The sequence below is a fragment of the Anoplopoma fimbria genome, chromosome 3 (assembly GCF_027596085.1).
Source record: "Anoplopoma fimbria isolate UVic2021 breed Golden Eagle Sablefish chromosome 3, Afim_UVic_2022, whole genome shotgun sequence".
NCBI lineage: Eukaryota > Metazoa > Chordata > Actinopteri > Perciformes > Anoplopomatidae > Anoplopoma > Anoplopoma fimbria.
The window spans coordinates 10,946,008-10,958,918 of NC_072451.1; positions in this window are offsets into that span (position 1 = coordinate 10,946,008).

The window sequence follows — 12,911 nt, forward strand, 5'->3', positions numbered from 1 at the left end:
TACTCTTCAGAATCAGGATTATTCCCAAGTAGGTTTTCACATACAAAGAATTTGCCTCGGTGTCATGGTGCAACAATGAACTTAGAGAACAACAGCCAGGAACCATAAATAAAAATAGAAAAAAAACAACAGTATAAATGTGAAAATAATACTATACTAGTTAACAGTTTTGTGCAATAATGGTCAAAATATTGTTATTTATTTATTATGGTATAGAACAAAAACTCCTGCACACTGGCTTCTTCACTTGCATATAAATGTATTTTAGTCACGACGTTTCGGTGCCTAGACCTTCATCAGGTTATTTTCGAAGGTCTATGCACCGAAACGTCATGACTAAAATACATTTATATGCAAGTGAAGAAGCCAGTGTGCGGGAGTTTTTGTTCTATATTGTCTACTTAAGGTATTCTCCTAGGCACCTGTCGTCCTACTGGAGCGCAAAAGTTTTGCTCTATTTATTTATTATGGGAAAAAAAACGTTTTCATTAATGACTTGTTTATATTATTCATTTTTCAATCATATCATATTCTCTAATGTAATATTTTAAACATAATTTGATTAACATGCTTAATGTACAGCATTCTGAAGTAGACAAGCAATTCCACCTCATGGTCTACTGATGCTTGTGCTGGAGCTTTCGACCATATCACATGGTCCTTGTCAGCAGATTGAGTATGCTCATTTGCCGTGGTCATGTAGTTCATCTTTTCTTGATTCTGTGCACCTCTTGCACTTCTAATCAATGTTGAAGTTAAGCTTGACGGTTCATGGAGAAAGCAGTTCAGAGCCGACAATGTTGAGATTGTTCTGCTGTTTTCAAGATTAGGAACGATCTGTCAAGATCTTTGTCAAGTGATTGTGTTCTTCTCTTCGCCTACCCTGCAGACACTACTTTCTCAATCCTCATTTTCCACCCCTTTGCTCCGGAGTCAATCATCTCAATTATTGGATGGATTGCCAAGAAAAATGTGAAAGACGTATACATATTTCCAATTAACTTGGTTATCATATGGGTGCTTTTTACTGTGCTAAAGTAAATAGTCAATATTACTTAATGATAATAAAAATACATTTAATTTGTATAGTGCTTTAAAAGGTACTCAAAGGATCTTTACATGGTAAAGACAGAAACAGTAAAAGCAATAACAATATAAACAAGGCAGAGAGACATTAAAACAACACTCAAAGTGCTTTTACACTGCATGTCATCATTCACCAATTCACTCTCATTCATACACTGATGACAAGGTCTACCATGCAAGGTGCCACCTGCACATCAGGACTAGCTTACCATTTACCCACACACCGATGGCACAGCCTTCCGGAGCTATTTGGGGTGTCTTGCCCAAGGATACATCGACATGGAATGGAGGAGCCGAGGATCGAACCACCAGTCTTGAAGGACCCCCTTGATTCCTCCTCGAGTGTCACGGTTGGTATGTGGACCCAAGAGCAGTACGACGAGGAGACAGATAAAGTTCTGGAGCTTTATTTGAAGCTGAGAACACAGCAGACAGACAGGCAGGATATGACTCACAGTGGGAAACAGGCAAGGGATCAGGCAGACGGAAACCAGAGGAAGCGGAGGCTAATCTCGTGGTCGGGGACAGAAGGCTGAGTCGGTTAACCGGGGCAGAGGCAAGGTAGGAATACCGTGGTCTGGGACAGAAAGCTGAGACGTTGACCAGGGCACAGGCAAGGCAGGGAAGTCCAGACAGGCAGGGTCGGCAACGGGAAATCCAGAGTCTTATCAGTTTTCTAATCAGATTAGATTGAATTCAGAAATACTTGTTCTATCAGGATCAGGCATGAGCTCCAGCAGGATGTCTCACTTTTCACGCTCAGGAGAACGCGACTGTGCCGCAAAATTATACTTCTGCAACAGGTAATAATAATCACTTGGCTACATGAAAGATGTCAAAATGTTAAGAGCAATACTTTTCATTGAACATTGGATTATTTAAATTCAGTGAATGTGTAAATATGCTTCAGAAAGGTCAGTTGAAGTTTAAACTGAAGAGCACACATGGGCCTACAATTTAACTGGATAATTTGATCCTACACCTACAAAAAGAAATATGCACAAATATAAGTGATCATACACTAATGGCTACATATGTTGATCATAAGGCTTGTCAACACACTCACAAATCGAATAGGCTAAACTTGTTTTCATTTTGTGACCTTCACTAGCAAGGACCACATCATCAAACAGAAACCTTTTACAGATTTATTAAAGGAAAACATGACTCGAGACCCTGTGGGCCCACCACCCGCAGGGATAGGCATTGGGGTCGGGTGCAATGTGAGCTGGGCAGCAGGCTGGGGCGGGAACCTGGGCGTGCTGACCCCCGGCATCACAGACTAGCTCTAGGGACGTGGAATGTCACCTCTCTGGCGGGGAAGGAACCGGAGCTGGTGCGGGAGGTGGAACGCTACCAACTAGATATAGTTGGGCTCACCTCCACGCATAGCACCGGTTCTGGAACCAAACTCCTGGAGAGGGGCTGGACTTTTTCCTTTTCCAGAGTTGCCCAGGGTGAGAGGCGCCGGGCGGGTGTAGGGATACTCACGAGCCCCCAGGCTGAGCGCCGCTGTTCTGGAGTTCTCCCCGGAGAACGAGAGGGTCGCCTCTCTGCGACTGGGAATCGCAGGGGGAAAGTCTCTGACTGTCGTTTGTGACTATGCACCGAACGGCAGTTCGGAGTACGCGGCCTTCTTGGAGTCCTTGGGTGGTGTTCTGGAAAGGGCGCCGACTGGGGACTCCATAGTTCTTCTGGGAGACTTCAACGCTCACGTGGGTAACGATGGAGAAACCTGGTGGGGTGTGATTGGGAGGAACGGCCTGCCCGATCTGAACCCGAGTGGTGCTTTGTTGTTGGACTCTGTGCTAGTCATGGACTGTCCATAACAAACACCATGTTTGAGCATAGGGAGGTTCATAAGTGTACTTGGTACCACAACACCCTAGGCCAAAGGTCTATGATCGACTTTGTAGTTGTGTCATCAGACCTGCGGCCGTATGTCTTGGACACTCGGGTGAAGAGAGGAGCAGAGCTGTCAACTGATCACCACCTGGTGGTGAGTTGGATCAGGTGGTGGGGGAGGCTGCCGGACAGACCCGGTAAACCCAAACGTGTAGTGAGGGTGAACTGGGAACGTCTGGCTGAGGATCCTGTCCGCAAGGTCTTCAACTCCCACCTCCGGAATAATTTCTCGTGCATCCCGGGGGAGGCTGGGGACATGGAATCCAAGTGGGCCATGTTCAAATCCTCCATTGTGGAAGCTGCTGCTAGGAGTTGTGGTCGGAAGGCGATCGGTGCCTGTCGTGGCGGCAATCCGAGAACCCGCTGGTGGACACCAGTGGTGAAGGAGGCCGTCAAGCTGAAGAAGGAGGCCTTTTGGGCTTGGTTGTCCGAGGGGTCTCCTGAATCAGCAGGCAGGTACCGGTTGGCCAGAAGGGCTGCAGCGGTTGCTGAGGCAAAAACCCGGGTGTGGGAGGAGTTTGGCGAGGCCATGGAGAAGGACTTTCGAATGGCCTCAAGGAAGTTCTGGCAAACCGTGAGACGACTCAGAAAGGGGAAACAGGGCTTTTCTCAGGCTGTGCTCAGCAGGGGAGGAGAACTGCAGACCCGGACTGGGGATATTGTCGAGCGGTGGAAAGGACACTTTGAGGAACTCCTGAACCCGACCAACACGTCCTCTGTGGAAGAGGCAGAGTCTGAAGACTCAGGGGAAGACTCGTCCATATGCCTGGCGGAGGTCGTTGAGGTAGTTAAAAAGCTCTTCAGCGGCAAAGCGCCAGGAGTGGATGAGATTCGACCGGAGATGCTAAAGGCTCTGGACATTGTTGGGCTGTCTTGGTTGACACGTCTCTTCACTGTCGCATGGAAGTCGGGTACAGTGCCTGTGGAGTGGCAGACCGGGGTGGTGGTTCCCATTTTCAAAAGGGGGACCGGAGAGTGTGCTCCAATTATAGGGGTATCACACTGCTCAGCCTCCCCGGGAAAGTTTACTCCAGGGTGCTGGAAAGGCGTGGAACAGCGGACCAACTCTTTACCCTTGCAGGTCTGTTGGAGGGTGCATGGGAGTTTGCTCATCCAGTCTACATGTGTTTTGTGGACTTGGAGAAGGCCTTCGACCGTGTCCCTCGGGGAATCCTGTGGGGGGTACTGCGGGAATATGGGGTACCTGGTTCGTTACTACGAGCCATTCGGTCCTTGTATGACCAAAGTGAGAGCTGTGTCCGGATACGCGGCACAAAGTCGAGCTTGTTCCCAGTGCGTGTTGGCCTCCGCCAGGGCTGCCCATTGTCACCAATCCTGTTTGTGATTTTCATGGACAGGATTTCAAGGCGCAGCCGGGGGGAGGAGAGTTTCCGGTTTGGGGACCTCAGAATCGCATCCCTGCTTTTTGCAGATGATGTGGTTCTGTTGGCTTCTTCAGAACGTGACCTTCAGCATGCACTGGGGTGGTTCACAGCCGAGTGTGAAGCGGTCGGGATGTGAGTCAGTACCTCCAAGTCTGAGGCCATGGTTCTCTTCCGGAAAACGGTGGATTGCACCCTCTGGGTTGGGAGTGAGTCACTGCCCCAAGCGAGGGAGTTCAAGTATCTCGGGATCTTATTCACGAGTGAGGGTAAAATGGAGCGGGAGATGGACAGGTGGTTCGGTGCAGCGTCAGCAGTGATGCGGGCGTTGTACCGGACCGTTTTGGTGAAGAAGGAGCTGAGCCGTAAGGCAAAGCTCTCGATTTACCAGTCCATCTACGTTCCAACCCTCACCTATGGTCATGAGCTTTGGGTAGTGACCGAAAGAATGAGATTGCGAATACAAGCGGCCGAAATGAGCTTCCTTCGTAGGGTGGCTGGGCTCAGCCTTAGAGATAGGGTGAGGAGCTCAGACATCCGGAGGGAGCTCGGAGTAGAGCCGCTGCTCCTTCGCGTCGAAAGGGGCCAGCTGAGGTGGCTCGGGCATCTGATCAGGATGCCTCCTGGACGCCTCCCTTTAGAGGTTGTCCAGGCACGTCCAACTGGTAAGAGGCCCCGGGGTAGACCCAGAACATGCTGGAGAGATTATATATCTCGTCTGGCCTGGGAACGCCTCAGGGTTCCCCAGGAGGAGCTGGAAAGTGTTGCTGGGGAGAAGGACGTCTGGAGGACCCTCCTTAGCTTGCTGCCCCCGCGACCCGGCCCCGGATAAGCGGAAGGAAATGGATGGATGGATGGATGATTGAGATTCAAGGCTTGAACTTCGTGTAGCTCGTCTGCTCGGCTGAATGCGTTGTGGCGAGCTCTGATAGGTAATCTGCCGTAGCACCCAGGCACGACAAACCCCTCAGGAGTCTATATAATACAATAGTGGAACAGAGGGAGTGAGGTAGGCGGGTATTTGTTGATATGCAGAAGGTGGCAAGGTTGAGGAGTGGTCCTGCTCCTGAAATTCTGCTAGGTAGCTCCAATCAAATCCACCACTTTGACGGTCTGTTCAAAGAAATCCCATGGTGCTGCCTTCAAGAAATACTTGGATATGGAAAGAGACATCATGCAGGACTACCTCCACACACGTGCCTGGTATTCAGGGCCACCTGAATACTTTAGCAGGATGTTCAAAGATTTCCTCCCCAAAGGTACTTCATAGTGTGTTATGGTGGCTACTCCCATGCACTTGGCATGTTGAAGACCTGCTGGGGGTCCCTGTTGTTCAGGGCCTTGGAGATGGACCTCCCTTCTGCGCCTGTGGTCCTCACTGCCTGTGCTGTACAATATTTGAGGGGACATCCTCAAACCAATTCAGGATATGGAGGACCCCCTGTACCTTCTCTGTGTCCAGCTGGGTTGAAGAGGAGTAAATCTGCCGGAGGGAAGGCTGGCAGGTCAACTCTCTGCTCCACCTGTACATATTGCTGGCTTACAGGAGTACAATTATTCAACACCCTCCTTTTTTTTACAGGCCACATTTTTTATAAGTACCTTGTCCTGCCCTGCCTTTGTTTTGCAGACGTTGTGTTAACTGTGTGGACCTTCAGATATATATCTGGTCTTATTTATAGATTATTATTCCTCATTCCAAACCCTGGCGATTTTGAATCCCTCTTGTTTGCTGTAAAGTGTATTTTTCGTATTGTTATTTGTATGTCATTATGTGTACAACAAGCTGCTCAAAAACAAACCCCTAGTTGGATAGATACCGTTGTTTGTATTGTAGCCTACACTGCACACTTGAAATTTGTACCATCTGACAGATATTGAAACCCCAAACTGAGATAGGAATATGAACATTTTTTATTTATTCAACACTGAAACAAAAAGATTGCCAAAAAATAAATTAGATTTCAAACCTAATACAACAAGTATTTAGGCTCTACTGTAGGTAATTTACAATACAAGTGAACAATTAATCCAATTTAAATTTTACTAACAAGTTCTTTGAATAGGTCCAAAAAACATTCAGATTTTATTTAAGGTGAGACACTACAGGCAGAAACATTATTATTTTCATGCGCTGGCCAATTTAGACACTTTATTTTGCTTCCATAACATTTTTTTCTTTCAGATAAATGGAAAGAAAACATTCAAAATACACTTTTCTGTGTGTATTTTAATACTTTGTCTATTCGGGTCCATAGATTTCTCCTAAATTCACCAAAAGTTAGTTAGATAATGCCTCATTTGCATATTTAAACATAACATTTGAGAAAAAGATCATTGTCTCAAAGTAAGTAATCAACTGTGGAAGTTGTATGGTGATATCTATTAGTAAATGTTTTACCTTCCTCACCTGTGTGTTTTTGTCCTATAATTCTGTTTCTTCTCAGACTCTGAGCCAGCAATCTCCACTTCAGTAGCACTATTTACCAAACTTTACAGTTTTATTCGTAGTGATACAAAGAGATTTCCAAAATTCCATGTGAAACAAGCTTTGACACTAATAGTTCAACAAAATGCAACAGGAATTTTGAACCTGGCTTCATCCAATGTCCAGATTTATGTTTTGGAAATGTGGAAAATTAGCACATATTTAATTAGGTAGTGCCTAATTTACATATTTAAACAAGAAAAAATTGGTAATGCATAAAATAAACGTCTTAATGTTAGTAATGAACCGGTGAAGTATCTTGGTGGTATTTTTAAGTAAAAATGTTCTATTCACTTGGTGTCTATAGTTCTTGAAAGGAGGTGCTAAGGTTAGACTTTTTTTTATGTATCCAATCATTTCACATTTTTCCAGTCTTAAACTTCACAGACGTTACATACTAGTATCAGCTCCTGTATCTTGTTTCCTTTCACTCCTTGGATGATGGCTATGGTTTCAATCCACATGCACATTCCATTGTGTTATTTCAAGCCCACCTTCAAAAGTGAACAAAATCCAGTCCTACTTGATCTCGATGTAGCCAACATGGGTTTTTTAATTCTTGGGCATAATTAAATGCAGAGTTGTCGGTTTTTTCATTGCATATCAGTGTAGACATGCCCACTCTCTGAAACACTAGGAAGCAGCTCTATATATCACACATGTGATGAGCTGAAAAGATGCATGTTCTATGTCCAAAAATACAAGAGGGATGTCATTGTTTTTGTATTCCTGGTTTAAACCGAAGAAGAGATCAGAACATAATGTTTAGAGGAAGACACCAAAGTAACCATGTGAGTTGTATATGAACGTTACCATGAATACACTCACTGTAATCTGATTGTCTGTATGGAGAGTGTATACAGAAATCTACCAATAGGTGTTTACCGAGAGCCCATACACACACATGAGGGAGTCCACACGTGTGGTTTCAGACAGACTGTGACAGACTTACATGAAACTCAGGCTCATGTAACTGTGTTAGGGTAGGACAACTTTTTTTCTCTGTCATTCTTATCGTATAAAATGCAGAACAGCTTTTTTTCCATGTCTGAATGGAAATATTGATATTTTAGTTCATAAAATATGATAAGATTGAAAGATCTGTTTTTCACACAAACTATTTGCGCAATGAAATGCTCATACACCTTTTCCCGTCAGAATTAGAGCATCTATGCAGGTTTAAATACACTCCTTTCCAATTGCCAGTAGAGTATGCCTTTCTGTTTTTTTAAACTGGGAAAATGCTTCTCTTTTTTTTTTGTTGCTGTCCAGTTTGAATGAAGTGCATCTTGCAGTAAAATCACTGTTTCTGTCAATGGAGTCTTATGGTTTTTAGGAGCGTGTATACTGGCGGTTTCTTTTAACATCTAACTCTTTGAATTATGGGTGTGAAAAGACTAACCAGACCAGGAGTTTTATTTTGTTTCTTTTGAAAACAAATATATACAGAAGGCTTTTAATCCTCACTGCTTCTGTATCAATATGAAGTAGCACACAAGAGACAGCCTCGGGCCTTAGGAGTCCACAGCTCATCTCCATCTTGACTCTTACTCTACTCACAGCCACACTAAATACATAAGTTTATGGCTGTTTTTTGAGGGGTCAAAGTGGGGGTCATCATGAATAACGGTCACAAAGTTGCCCCGATCTTCCACCAGCGGGCCATCAAAGAGTCCTGCCAGACGCTGAAAGACAGATAAATGTGTGTGCAGCATGTACAATTCAACATAGACACAAAGCTCACTATTGTCTGGTCCACTTCAGTGTCTGCACATGTAGAAGCTCATGTAATAATGTGTTGAGAACCTCATAACATACCACAACCTTTTTCAAGGTTTATTATTTACCCATTGTTCCCTCAGGGCAGCAGTGAGTGCGATGTGAGTGCAGTTTATTGCAGTTATCATTTTGCAACAATTCAAACCGGCAATCATCAAAGAATTCCTTTGTGATTTATAACATAAACTTGGAATATTCCCGCAATTTGAATATGCATTTATGGGTGGGGTGCACAGAGTGAACATTTATTTTCAGAGCATGACAGACACAGTCTACTGAGAGTTAACACCATTTTTCAAACTGCGCAGCATACTGTAATTTCAGCGTTACTGAGTATGTTCCGGTGGCCAAAAAATCTTAAGCCCACCCATCATGATTGTGGCACAGTGATGGCTCGGCAAGTCTGATGTAATTGAAAATTAAAACAAACTGAGTTGTTCAATGCAATGGTGTGGTAAATTTGGAATAAAAAACTTTAACAATAGGGACATACAATTGGGAAAATACAGTTGGGAAAATACAGACATCAGTCTATGATATCCTTTCAAAAAGGTTACTCCTCTATTTTTGTGCCATTTCCTACGAAAGCCAGCAACACATATCAATTTCTGCTCGTTACATGTATTCAGTCTTTTCATAATATACCTGTCTTCACAGGAAACTTAGTTAGGTTTTGGTATAGAAAGCATAAACCTGAGCAAAAGTACAGTGCAGAAGCAAATTACTGCGAAAACAATAAGTGCAACAAACTAATACAAATACAATAAGTGCAACGAACTGATACGAATACAATAAGTGCAACAAACTAATACGAATGCAATAAGTGCTACGAGGAAGGCTCAGGGTAGTACTTCTTGAAGAGGTGAGTTTTTAGCCTGCGCCGAAAGATGGGCAGCGACTCTGCTGTCCTGACGTCAGTGGGGAGTTCATTCCACCACTGTGGGGCCAGGACAGAAAAAAGCTGTGACCGGGTCGATCGGCCGCAGGGATCTCTGAGCGACGGGGCAACCAATCGCCCTGAGGCAGCAGAGCGAAGTGGTCGGGCGGGGGTGTAGTGCTTGACCATGGCCTGGAGATAGGAAGGGGCTGTTCCGTTCACTGCCCTGTAGGCTAGCACCAGAGTCTTAAACTGGATGCGAGCTCTTACAGGGAGCCAGTGTAGAGAACAGAGACGGGAAGTTGTGTGGGAGAACTTGGGGCGATTGAACACCAGACGAGCTGCAGCTTTCTGGACAAGCTCCAGAGGTCTGATGGCCGACGCCGGGGCTCCGGCAAGTAGTGAGTTGCAGTAGTCCAGGCGGGAAATGACAAGAGCCTGGATGAGCACCTGCGCCGTCTCGTCAGTGAGGAAGGGGCGAATCATCCTGATGTTGTAGAGGAGGAATCTGCAGGAGCGTGTGACCGATGCAATGTTTGCTGAGAACGACAGTTGGTCGTCCAGGGTCACACTCAGATTCCTCACAGTCCGAGTTGGCGTCACCACGGCATCATCAATGGTGATGGACAGGTCTCGGTGCGGGCAACCCTTCCCCGGGAGGAACAGTAGCTCGGTTTTGTCCAGGTTGAGCTTCAGGTGGTGTGTCGCCATCCACTTCGAGATGTCAGCCAAGCACGCAGCAATGCGTGCCTCCACTTGGGTGTCAAAGGGGGGAAATGACAAGACCAGCTGGGTGTCATCGGCATAACAATGGTAAGAGAAGTCATGCGAGCGAATAACAGAACCCAGAGATGTTGTGTAGAGCGAGAAGAGAAGGGGGCCCAGAACTAAACCTTGTGGAACCCCCGTAGTCAACATGCGTGGTTCCGACACGGCCCCCCTCCATGTCACCTGGTAGGATCGACCTGTCAGGTAGGATGCAAACAGGGAGAGTGCAGAGCCTGAGACGCCTATCCCCTCGAGGGTGGAGAGGAGGATCTGGTGGTTCACCGTGTCAAACGCCGCTGACAGGTCCAGGAGAATCAGGACAGAGGAGAGAGAGTTCGTTCTCGCGGCGTGAAGCGACTCTGTCACCGCAAGGAGGGCTGTCTCTGACGAGTGACCCACCTTGAACCCGGACTGGTGGGGGTCCAAGAGGTTGTTCTGGTGGAGGTAGGAAGACAGTTGTTTAAAGACAGCACGTTCAAGTGTTTTGGATAGAAAGGGTAGAAGAGAAACTGGTCTGAAGTTCTTCAGAAGGGGGGTGACTCTGGCAGTCTTGAAAGCCGAGGGAAAGCATCCTGAAACAAGAGATGTGTTGATGAGGTGGGTGAGGAAAGGAAGGAGTTCAGTCGCAATAGACTGAAGAAGAGGGGAGGGGATCGGGTCAAGGGAGCACATGGTGGGGCGGTTAGATGTAACAAGGTCGAGGACCTCATTAGGGGAGAGGGGAGCAAAATAGGGTAAGATGGGGTGTGGAGAGGGAAGGGGGAGCTGAGGGGGAAGAGCTGGAGAGGGTAGAGAGGGAGAGGGTGGACAGGGAGAGGGGGGCTGAGAGAAGGACGATCTGATGTTGTTTACCTTCTTGTCAAAGAAGTTGGCGAAATCATCAGGGAGAAGGGAGGAAGTAGGAGGAGGGGGTGGGGGTTGGAGGAGTGAAGAGAAAGTTTCGAAGAGCTTTTTAGGATTGGAAGCAGAGATTAGGATTTTAGAGCGGAAGAAAGCCGCTTTAGCAGTAGCTAGAGAGGAGGAAAAAGTGGAAAGGAGAGATTGGAAGTTAAGAAGGTCCTCCGGGAGTTCGCCTTTTCTCCGTTTACGCTCAGCCGCTCTTAAGCTCCGTCTGTCAGTATGCACTGAGTCCGACAGCCATGGGCAGGACGAGTTGGCCGTGCAGGCCTGGAGGTGAAGGGACAGAGATTGTCCTAAGAAGAGGAAAGGGTGGAGAGGAGAAGATCAGTAGCAGTATCGGGGGATAGGAGAGAGAAGGATTCAGGGTCAGGGAGGGCAGAGGTAATGGAAGAGGAAAGATCAGCGGGGGAGAGGGTGCGGAGATGACTACGGGTAAACCATGTGGGTAGGTGGGGGAAGTAAGGGGGGAGAGGAGAGGGAGAGGGAGTAGGACATGAAATAGTGGTCCGAGAGCTGGAGGGGAGTGGCAGAGAGGTTAGCAGTAGAACAGTGTCTAGTGAAGATAAGATCCAGCTGGTTGCCGGCCTTGTGGGTAGGAGGAGAAGAGGAGTGGTAAAGGTAAAATGAGGAGAGGAAGGAAAGCAGAGGTTCTAATTTATCAAACTGGATGTTGAAGTCGCCGAGCATGATGAGTGCGGAGCCATCGTCATGGAAGTGCAAGACTAGTGTGTCAAGCTCCTCCAGGAACTCACCAAGGGGGCCTGGTGGGTGATACACAACAGCAATGGTGAGCTTGACTGGATAAGTGACAGTAACAGCATGAAATTCGAAAGAGGAAGGGGAGAACTGTGGAACAGAGACAAGAGAGTATTTCCATTTTGGGGAAATTAGCAGGCCAGTGCCACCACCTCGCCTCGCAGCTCTGGGAGTGTGAGAGAAAGAGTACACATCTGACAGAGCTGCGGGTGTGGTAGTGTTTTCTGGTGTGATCCAGGTCTCAGTTAGAGCAAGAAAGTTGAGGGAGAGCAAGGATGCGTAGCCTGAGATGAACTCAGCTTTCGGCACTGCCGACTGGCAATTCCAAAGCCCCCCTGACATCACTTGCTCACCATGAGCTGAGAGAGTGGGATAGATGAGATTAGTGGGGTCATGGCACCTGGGAGTGACCCACTGTCTACGTGACCACCGGACAGAGGAACAGACAGAAATAGGATGCAAACACATGGTAGTCAATAAAAACAAATTACTCGTGAAGTCTGGCTTGAAAAAATCGCCTTGTTGCCTTTGTTCGCCCTAGCCTTCGTTTGCCCGATGCTTGAAAGCTGACTAAACCACACCTCTCAAAACAGTTCCTGATTACAGAAACAGCACAGACAACAAAATCAGCAAAAAACACTAATACTTAAGCAGCCTTGGTACAGGTAAGAGCAACTTATAAAAGCAAAAACAATATACTTAGTCTATTCTAGCAGAATCAAGTAGTTCAGTATCCCTCCAGAAGTCAAATACACTGACATTGACTCCTTGTTTCACATGAGGAACGAACAGCAGTACCTGGCTGAAAGATCTGTGTTTGTTGGACCCATCCACCTCTACACCTGCCCGCCTGCAAGGTGTGTGATTCAGCTGATGACTGAACATAAGTGCCTGGACATGTCGACTCAAGTGATTCACAGGACTAATGATGCTAACAAGTAACTTGACTAATGACTGACTTGTCAAAACA